The sequence below is a fragment of the Muntiacus reevesi genome, chromosome X (assembly GCF_963930625.1).
Source record: "Muntiacus reevesi chromosome X, mMunRee1.1, whole genome shotgun sequence".
Classification (NCBI taxonomy): Eukaryota; Metazoa; Chordata; class Mammalia; order Artiodactyla; family Cervidae; genus Muntiacus; species Muntiacus reevesi.
In genome coordinates this window covers 104,656,011-104,667,320 of record NC_089271.1, presented here as the reverse complement: position 1 = coordinate 104,667,320, position 11,310 = coordinate 104,656,011, and the positions used below count along the sequence as shown (strand labels likewise).

The window sequence follows — 11,310 nt, the reverse complement described above, 5'->3', positions numbered from 1 at the left end:
CACATTCCTTTTTATCATTGAATTGCATTTTATTGCTGGCTGTACCACAGTTTGTTGATCCATTTGCCTCCCAAATAACATCTAGGTTGTTTCCAGTTTGGGGGGATTGTGAATAAAGCTGCTTTATTCATATGATTATTAATAAATATTCATACATTCCATAAATAAACTGTATTTGACTGATTATGAATAAACATTTGTGTACAGGTTTTTGTGTAAAATAAGTTTTCAAATCAGTTGGGTAAATATCTAGGAGCACCATTGATGGATTGTATGGTAAAAGTATATTCAGCTTTCCAAGTGAGTGAGTGAAGTCACTCAGTCGTGTCTGACTCTTTGTGACCCCATGGACTGTAGCCTACTAAGTTCCTCCATCCACGGGATTTTCCAGGAAAGAATACTGGAGTGGGTTGCCATTTCCTTCTGCAGGAGATCTTCCTGACCCAGGGATTGAACCTGGGTAGCCCACATTGTAGGCAGATGCTTTACTCTCTGAACCACCAGGGAAGTCTAGCTTTCCAAAGGACTGCCAAACTGTCTACCAAAGTAGCTGTCCCACTTTCCATTCTCTGCAGGAATGGATGAGAGTTTCTATTGCTCCGCATCCTCACTGGCAATTGGAATTGTTAGTTTTCTGGATTTCAGCCATGCTGAAATGTTTAGTGGTATCTCGTTGTTTTGATTTACTACTCCATAATGACCGATGATATTGGGTCTCTTTTCACATACTTATTTCCCATCTATATGTCTTCTTTGGTGAGGTATGGGGACGGATCTTTAATAGTTCTTTGTGTATTTTTGGATACAAGTTATAACTTTGGATTTTCCTAAGAGTGTATTTTTTTACAGAGCAAAAGATCTTAATGTCAGTAAAAAATTCCAAGTTATTCACGTTTCATTTCATGGATCATGTTCTTCTTTTTCAGGGTTGTGTTGGCTACTATAGGTCTTTTGCTTGCTGTGTAAGTTTTAGAATTACCTTGACAATATCTAAAACCTTCCCTGAAAAAAGCCTTGCTAGGTATTTAATTTGGGTTATGCTGAATCTACAGATCAAATTGAAAAGAACTGGTGTCATTACAATATTGTCTTATAATCCTTTAACATGGACTATCTCTCAATTTCTTTAGATCTGCTTTGATTTCTTTTATCAGTATTTTATTGTTTCTGTGCACAGATCCCACACATATTTTATTAAACTAATAATACCTTAGTATCTCATTTTGGGTTGCTATTATAAGTACTGTATTCCTAAAAAATCTAATTTGAATTTTTCATTGCTGGCATATAGGAAAGCATTTGACTTCTGTATATTGAGTTGTACCCTGCCATCTTCATACATTCACTCATTAGTTTCAGGGGTATTTTGTGAAGTATTTGTGGTTTCCTGTAGACAACCATATATCTTTGAATGAAGAAATTATTCCTTTCCAATCTCTACACATTTTATTCTTTGGTCTCATTTTATTGCATTAGTTAGAACTTCCAGTACAATGTTGAATAGAAGTGGTGAGAGAGGACATCCTTGCTTATTGCCTATCTTAGGGAGAAAGGATACTCCATTCAGTATCATTTAGCTATAGGTTTTTCATATATATACTTTACTATGATAATAAATAAAACATCTATTTCTGCTTTATTGACTATGCCAAAACCTTTGACTGTGTGGATCACAATAAACTGTGGAAAATTCTGAAAGAGATGGGCATACCAGACCACCTGACCTGCCTCTTGAGAAACCTGTATGCAGGTCAGGAAGCAACAGTTAGAACTGGACATGGAACAACAGACTGGTTCCAAATAGGAAAAGGAGTACATCAAGGCTGCATATTGTCACCCTGCTTATTTAACTTATATGCAGAGTACATCATGAGAAATGCCAGCCTGGATGAAGCACAAGCTGGAATCAAGATTGCTGGGAGAAATATCAATAACCTCAGATATACAGATGACACCACCCTTAGGGCAGAATGTGAAGAACTAAAGAGCCTCTTGATGAAAGTGAAAGAGGAGAGTGAAAAAGTTGGCTTAAAGCTCAACATTCAGAAAACTAAGATCATGGCATCCGGTCCCATCACTTCATGGCAGATAGATGGGGAAACAGTAGAAATAGTGGCTGACTTTATTTTTTTGGGCTCCAAAATCACTGCAGATGGTGATTGCAGCCATGAAATTAAAACATGCTTACTCCTTGAAAGGAAAGTTATGATCAACCAAGATAGCATGTTAAAAAGCAGAGACATTACTTTGCCAACAAAGGTCCGTCTAGTCAAGGCTATGGTTTTTCCAGTGGTCATTTATGGATGTGAGAGTTGGACTATAAAGAAAACTGAGCACCGAAGAATTGAACTGTGGTCTTGGAGAAGACTCTTGAGAGTCCCTAGGACTGCAAGGAGATCCAACCAGTCCATCCTAAAGGAGATCAGTCCTGGGTGTTCATTGGAAGGACTGATGTTGAAGGTGAAACTCCAATACTTCGGTCACCTGATGTGAAGAGTTGACTCATTTGAAAAGATCCTGATGCTGGGAAAGATTGAGGGCAGGAGGAGAAGGGGACGACAGAGGATGAGATGGTTGGATGGCATCATCGACTTGATGGACATGGGTTTGGGTGGACTCCAGGAGTTGATGATGAACAGGGAGGCCTGGCGTGCTGCAGTTCATGGGGTCGCAAAGTGTCGGACATGACTGAGCAACTGAACTGAACTGATTTCTAGTTCTAGATTTTTGAGAGTTTTTATCATGAAGTGTGTAGAACTTTGTCATATGCATTGTCTTCATGTATTAATAATCACATTGCCTTTCTTATTCAATCTGTTATTATGCTGACTTGCACTGATTGATTTATTAATGTTAAAACATTTCTGTACATTCCAGAAATGAACACCACTTAGTTACAATCCATTACAATCTCTTTATGTACTGTTAGATTCAATTTGCTGGTATTTTATTGAGAATTTTTACATCTATGTTCATGAGAAATGGTAGTATATGGTTTTCTTTTCTTGAAAAGTCTTCTTATTTTGATATTAGGGCAATGCTTACCTCATATGATGCATTGTGAAGTGTTCCCTCTTTTATTTTCTGGAGGAGATATTGTCAAATTGGTATTAATTCTTTCTTAAGTTTTTGACAGAATACACAAGGATAATCATCTGGACCAGGTGTTCTTTATTTTTGGAAGGTTTTCAAGTGCTAATTCAATTTACTTTAATGAATATAATACTTTCAGGTTATCTGTTTCTCATTGAGTTAATACTCATAATTTGTGCCTTCCAAAAAATTGGTTCATTTTATCTAAGTTATTAACTTTGTGTGGTTGTACAGTTATTCACAGCTTTCCTGTACTATCTTTTTAATATCCATGGGATCAGTATTGATGAACCTTTTTAAAATTCCTGATATTGGTAATTCGGGTCTCTCTTACTTGTATTCATTAGACTGGCTAGAAAGTTATCAATTTTATTGACCTTTTCAAAAAAAGCACCTTTTAGCATTCTTGATTTTCCCTAATATTTTTCTGTTTTCAATTTCACTGATTTCTGACTTATTTTTTTATTATTCCCTTTCTTCTGCTTACTTTAGTTTATTTTTTAATTTTTTCCACTTATTTTTATTAGTTGGAGGCTAATTACTTTACAATATTGCAATGGTTTTTGCCATACATTGTCAGGAATCAGCCATGGATTTACATGAGTTCCCCATCCCGATCCCCCCTCCCACCTCCCTCTCCATCCCATCCCTCTGGGTCTTCCCAGTGCACCAGCCCTGAGCACTTGTCTCATGCATCCAACCTGGGCTGGTGATCTGTTTCACCCTTGATAGTATACGTGTACCCCAATGTTCATCGCAGCATTGCTTACTTTAATTTGTTGTTCTTTCCCCCTTTATTTTTTTAAATACAATAAGGCATTATTTATTGAGGTCTTAAGTCTCATCCCTGAACTTTAACGGGATGAGGCATTTGGAAAGAGGTTGGAGGAGACAGAAAACAAAGTCGAGGGACCTTGAGCCCACTGCCTAGGCAAGGGCTTAGACATGCTGGATACTGGGCTGCAGGAAGGAAACATTCCTGGGAGGTTCCAATTTCTGGGCAGGAGCATAGAGCTGCTCTGTGTGAGGGTGGGGGATTAGGAGGAGAGGAGAGGGAGAGGTGCCACAACTACTTAGGTTCGCATCTTCAACTAATCTCGCTTCCATTTGCAAGCTCGTCTCACCATGCCTTACCCAGCAGGAACACTGGTTCTCCTTCTGTTCCTCTCTTTTCACACATTCCCTTGCCTACTATTCCCCTGTCTACCAGTGATGGCTTCTCCCCCAGTCACTCCCATACCGCTCATCCCTCCTTCTTCACACTAACTGCACCCAGGAGACACTTTGCTAGGAAACCAGACCTTATCACTCAGTTCACCCCAAGACCAAGGGCCCTTGGGTTCTTCTGCCCCCTGGAAGAATCTGGATAAGGGAATGGGGTGAGCAGGGAGATGAGATAACCAGTCCAGAGGTCTGCAACCCTCCAACAAAAACCCTACAAACAAGTCCTAAGCAAACAAGGACCCAGACCATTTCCAGCCCCACTCATTTATTTCTCTAGTCTGGCCATCCTCCACTATATACTCTTCCTTAGTAGTCTGGGAGTCTGGACCAAATTGTTCAGGCTGTGGGTACATCCCATCTGTAGCTGCCCCATCTTTCATAGCTGCAATCTCCACTTCCTCCATGCTATTTGTACCATCATCCTTATCAGTCTCTCTGGCTGTAGTCAGTCCATTGGCTCTGACCTTACACTTTCTTTGGGTGATGAGAGAGACCATCACCTTCAGAGCAGCCATGTCACTCCTCTGAAAGTGGTAGAACATGGTCTGTAGCTGCTGACTCACCTGGGGCAGACTACCACTTCCCACAACCATATTAAACTCATTCACCATTAGCTCCCTGAGGAAGTCCTTCACCTCATCTAGCTCCAAGCCAGCATTGCGGAAGAAGTACTCCTCCACTGCACCCCCCAGCCATACAGCCTTCTCCCGGCTGTGCACAACCCCAAAGCCATTCTCCACAGCAATCTGCAAGGTGGACCAGGCCTCCAGCGATGCACAGACCACAGTCCCTAAGAGCCTCTTTCTTTATTTCCTAAAATAGAAATGGGTTATTAATTTTAGATCATTCTTCTTTTCTAATATTTGAATGTAATTCTATAAATGTCCCTCTAAACATTGTTTTAACTCTATCACGAAGTTTGATAGGTTGTATTTTCATTCTCATTTAGTTCAATATGTTGAGACTTGTTCTTTGATCCATGGTTTATTTAGAAGTATGTAGTTGAATTTCCAAACATGGGAATTTTCCAGCCCTCTTTCTATTATTGATTTATAGTTTAATTACAGTTTTGTCAGAGAATATACTTCATATGATTTCTATTTTTTTAGATTTCTCAAGGTATGTTTTATGACCTAGAATGTAGTCTGCCTTGGTGAATGTTTCATGTGAACCTCCAAAGAATGTCTATTCTGTTGTTGTTGGATGGATTATGCTATAAATGTCACTTAGATCAAGTTGATTGATAGTACCCTTCAGGTCATCCATATCTTTATTGATTTTCTGCTTGCTGGATCTATCAATTAATGACACAAGGGTTGAAGTCTCCAACTGTAATGGTGGACTGTTTCTCCTTCAAGTTCTATCATTTTGCTTCATGTATTTTGATGCTCTGTTGTTAGGTACATAAATGGTAAGGATTGCTATGTGTCTTTGTAAAAGTAACTTGTTTACCATTATATAATGTCCCTCTTTATCCCCTGTTAATCTTTTTTATTTTGAAGTATGCTTTGTCTAAATTTAAGATAGCCCTCCAACTTTCTTTAGATTAGTGTTGGCATGGTGTTGTTTTCTCCATCTTTACTTTTTACTAAGTATGAATCTTCATAATTAAAGTGGGTTTCTTATACACAGCATGTACTTTGATTTTGTGTTTTGTTGTTGCTATTGTTGTGGTTTATCCATTCTGACAACCTCTGCCTTGGATTGGTTTAGGTAGAGAATTCACATTTAGAGTAATTAATGATCTAGCATCTTTGTGACTGCTTTCTATTCATTACTTTCAATTTTTTCTTTGATTCTCTCTGTCTCTTTCTGCCTTCTCCTATTTTAATTGAACATTTTTTTATGGTTACAGTTTTGACCCTCTTCTGATAAAAAAAATTTCATTTTTAAAAAATTTTAGTGTTGAAATATGCCTTACAATATACATTTTAAAATAATATATGTCCACCCTCAATTGGAACAATAGACTGGACATGGAACAACAGATTGGTTCCAAATAAGAAAAAAAGTACATCATCAAGGCAGTATATTGTCACCCTGCTTATTTAATATTTATGTAGAGTACATCTACAGTACATCATATATGTAGATGCACTCTACATATATGTACTGTACTTATATGTAGATGTGCTCTACATATATGTACTTTACATATATGTAGAGTACACCAGCTGGGCTGGATGAAACACAAGCTGGAATCAAGATTGCTGGGAGAAATATCAATAACTTCAGATATGCAGATGACACCACCCTTACGGCAGAAAGTGAAGAACTAAAGAGCCTCTTGATGAAAGTGGAAGAGGAGAGTATAAAAGTTGGCTTAAACTCAATATTCAGAAAACTAAGATCATGGCATCTGGTCTTATTACTCCATGGCAAATAGATGGGGAAACAGTGGAAACAGTGACAGATTATTTTTTAGGCTCCAAAATCACTGCAGATGGTGACTGCAGCTAAAGACACTTACTCCTTGAAAGGAAAGTTATGACCAACCTAAACAGCATGTTAAAAAGCAAAGACGTTACTTTGCCAACAAAGGTCTGTCTAGTCAAAGCTATGGTTTTTCCAGTACTCATGTATGGATGTGAGAGTTGGACTATAAAGAAAACTGAGTGCCGAGGAACTGATGGTTTTGAACTGTGGTGTTGGAGAAGACTCCTGAGAGTCCCTTGGGCTGCAAGGAGGTCCAACCAGTCCTTCCTAAAGGAAATCAGTCCTGAATATTCATTGGAAGGACTGATTCTGAAGCTGAAACTCCAATACTTTGGGCACCTGATGCGAAGAACTGACTCATTTGAAAAGACCTTGATGCTGGGAAAGATTGAAGGCAGGAGGAAAAGGGGACCACAGAGGATGAAATGGTTGGATGGCATCACCGACTCAATGGACATGAGTTTGAGTAAACTCTGGGAATCGGTGAGGGACAGGGAGGCCTGGCGTGCTGCAGTCCATGGGGTCACAAAGAGTTGGACATGACTGAGCAACTGAACTGAACTGAATCCTCAAATAACATTATATCAATTCTCATATAATTAGTGGAGTATTCTCAGTTCCTTCATTCTTTGTCTTGTGATATTGCATCCATATTTGTTTGTTATAAACACTCAATACATTTTTGCTGTAATTGCTTTAAACAAACATTTGTGCATGCACATTAAGTCACTTCAGTCATGTCCAACTCTTTGCGACCCTATGGACTGTAGTCCTCCAGGCTCCCCTGTCCATGGGACTCTCCAGGCAAGAATACTGGAGTGGGTTGCCATGCTTTCCTCCAGGGGAACTTCCTGACACAGAGATGGAACTCGAGTATGCTACAGCTCCTACATTGCAAGTGGATTCTTTACCGCTGAGTCAAAATATATGCTGTGTACAGGAAACTGACTTTAATTATGAAGATTCATAATCAGTGAAAAGTAAAAATGGAGAAGCCCAAACAAGCATTTATCTTTTACCAGTTAAGAATAAGAAAAATGCTTCCTTTTATTTTACCTTCATTTATTTATTTATTTTATGGCACTTTTTCTTTCTTAACTCATAGTTTCTGTTTAATATCATCTTATCCTGTGGAAATAACTTCTTTTAACATTTCTTACAGACAAGATAACTGCTGAGAATCAATTGCCTTACTTTTTGTTCATATGAGAATATCTATTTCTCCTTCATTTTTGAAGGATAAATTTCCTGGACATAGAAGTTAAGTTTAGTGATTTTTTAGCTGTTTATTTATTGACATGTTGCCCATGTATCATGAATTTACCAGTTAAAATGTACAATTCATTGATTTGTAATTTATTCATAGGTTATATAACCATAACCACTACCATATTCTAGAATATTGTCATCACTCCAACGGGAAATGCTGTCCAGTCGGCAGACATTTTCCATTTCTACCTTCATCTGGCCCCTGGCATCCACTACTCTATTTTCTGTCTTTAGAGAATTACCTAATCTGGGACATATTCATTCATATGAACAGAATAATGCAATATGCAGCCTTTTGTGCCTGGCTTCTTTTAATTAACATAATCATTTCAGAGGTATAGCATGTTATAGCATGTATCAGAGTTCCATTCATTTTATGGCCAAATAATATTACATTGCCCGTTTTATTTATTTGATCACCAGTTGGTGGACATTTGAGTTGCTTCAGCTTTTTGACTATAGGACTGCTATAAACATTCATGTTCAAGTCCTTGGGTAAACATTTTTTTTCATCCTTTGTGGTGTATACCTAGGAGTGGGATTGCTGGGTCATTTGGCAACACAATGTTTAACTTTTTAAGCAACTTCCAAAGTGTTTTCCACAAGGGCTATACTATTTTGTATTCCCATAAATGGTGTATGAAAGTTCAATTTTTTTCACATCCTCATCACACTTGTTCTTGTTCTAGTGAGCTGTTCTCTCACTAGAGCCATCATCTTGGTGTGCAGTTCTTAGTTATCATCTGTATATCTTCATTTAGTGAATTTCCTGTCCAAATCTTTTGTCCATTTTTTGCATTGTTGCCTTTCATATATTTTGCCAGATTCTTAAGTTTTTCATGCTTAAATGTTATTGTTAATGTTACTATTTTTATTTTAATTTTCAATTGTCTATCCTACTATATAGAAAACAATTCATTGGATTTCATATATCAACTGTATATCTTGCAACATTGCTTAAATTACTTTTTAGTTTTAGTTATTTGTTGTTGTTGTAGATTTAATTGAATATTCTATACTGATGTCGCCTGCAAATAAAAACAGTTTAATTGTTCTTTTCCAAACTGGATAACTTCTCACACATTTTCTAATATGATTTCAGGGACAGATATTCAGTACAATGAGAGTGGACACCTTTTTGTTTTTTTGATCTTAGAAGTAAAGCACTCAGTCTTCTACTGAAAGAGTCAATTACATAGGAAGGTTGATAAGAAGTTCAGGGTCCCCAAGAAAGAGAAAGGGGTCCAGACTCTCAAGGAAGAGAAAAAGACAAACATTTTTTTTTCAATATTGCTTTGTCTTAGTCAGTATAACAATGTATCTTGCTCAAGGATATGTTTCTCTTTAACAAGAACCTTCTGACTAATCTTGTTATCTTAAAACTTGTATACTGTGGGAGTGGGTCTGGTAAGATCTTTCTATTGTTAGTTCTAATCCTATCATCTAAAAATGCAAATTGTGAGAGTCAGTCTAATAAAATATTTACAACCTTGAGACATCCTTTTGATTTATCCTAATAACCAATTGAAAAAGTATATAACTCCCTTTTCTAAGAGTAGTGAGTGGGGCACTCTTTGTCTCCCTTCTGATGTCTATGTCAGAAGCTTTCTCTGTCCTCTTTCACTTTAATAAAACTCTGCTACACAAAAGCTCTTGAGTGATCAAGCCTGGTCCCTGGTCCTGCAGCTAAATCTTCTTCAGAGATCATGAATCCGACATCATTCTCGGTAATCTATCATCTTGAGGGCTCGCCCGGGATCTTCAGGAAAAGGTAAAAACATTCAGAGCTCTAGCCTCCTGCTTTCTCAGCATACATGTTTTCTGCTTTACTTTACTAACTCTTTGGTGTGCTGTGTGAATGAATGACATGACCTGCGCGAAGCAAGTGATGAGTCCTGCTGTGTAGTTTTGAGGTGCCTTTTAATGACTGAAGGCAGGCCCCAAAAGGGGAGCCTTGTTGGGGGTTTATATGGACCTGCCAATGCCAAGAGACATCCAAGGTCCCTGTGAAGGGAGTGGCCAGAAATGGGCGAAGCGTGTGCTCCAAACTTTCCTTTCTTGGTCACCTTTTCCTGGTCATTTGAACCACTTCATAATTGCGTGGGGAATTAGAACTACTAACCTACTCTGTCAGATCATAGACTTCCAAGGGACTTGTGATCCATACAGCTACTGTATACTTTTACTTAGACCCCTTGTACAGAAGTGCCTAGCCTTGCTAGGAGCCAAAAGTTACAAGAGCACGTTTGGGAGTGAGGCGGAGCTCTAGCTCCAGGAACATCTCTCAGGCTAGAGGTCCGTCTCTTGGCTGCCTGCTTCAAGGGCCAGCAACCTAAAAGTGAGTCTTTGTCATGGCTGTGCCTCTGATCTGTGTGGATACAAGCATCACTGGTAACCATGAGGTTTTTGAGGACACAGATCTGGAATTGCAGGACCTGGTCAGATTGGAAGTGCAGTGGACTTCTTCCTTTGGTAGTGCTAGCTCTTAGCAGACCAGAGAAAGCTCTTGAATGGCTTCTGTCTCAACTTTTTAGGTATTTCTTTTGTGAAAGCTGTGGAAATGAACTGGAAGCATTGACCTTAGTAGCTTGATGACAAAAATCACTTTTTCCTCACTGGCTGACCTCGCTGGTGTGGTGACACTCATAAGGGACATCTTGGTTGTTGTTCATCCTTTTATGACTCACCACTCCTACTATGGTCAGGACGGTACTCAGGAATGTGTATGGGCACATGTAAGACAGATGCTTCCCCTAGTAGTCTTAGCTTGGGAAACATTCTGGAAAGCTATTCTGCTCCAACCTGGGTGTCATCAGAAGAAGAGGGCAAATTAAACAGAGGTCGTGGTGGTAAGGATCTGAAAATCAATCTGGGATGCCATCAGGTCTACCCTTGATGCATCTCCACCCTACCTCAGTGGTAGAACCAGGAAGGATGAGTAAGGTGCCTGCGTTGGTAAGGGACAGACTAAGTCTGGCTAGGGAAGGAAAGCTTTGGTGGAAAGTCTGTCTACACTCCCATCTAAAGCAGGGAGGGACACCTCTGGTGGAAAAAAGCCATGGCTGTGGATGCCACTTTTTTCTCTCTTACATATGGGAGCTAGAAGTTCCAGAACCAGTCCTTTAAAATGTATTTTTAAAAAACTGGGACAAGTTTGATCCTCAAAATTTAAAAAGACATGCCTGAGATTCTGTAATACTGAATGGCTACAATATCCTTTGTGAGACGTGAAACACTGGCCAGTTGAAGGGTCTCTTAATTATAATACTGTTTTACAATTAGACCTGT

At 38.8% G+C, this 11,310-nt stretch overlaps 1 pseudogene; it reads right to left on the bottom strand.

Annotated features, from left to right (window-relative positions):
* Positions 1-4,541: 4,541 nt before the first annotated feature.
* On the bottom strand, positions 4,542-10,694 carry LOC136154661 (pre-rRNA-processing protein TSR2 homolog pseudogene; annotated as a pseudogene).
* Positions 10,695-11,310: the final 616 nt, after the last annotated feature.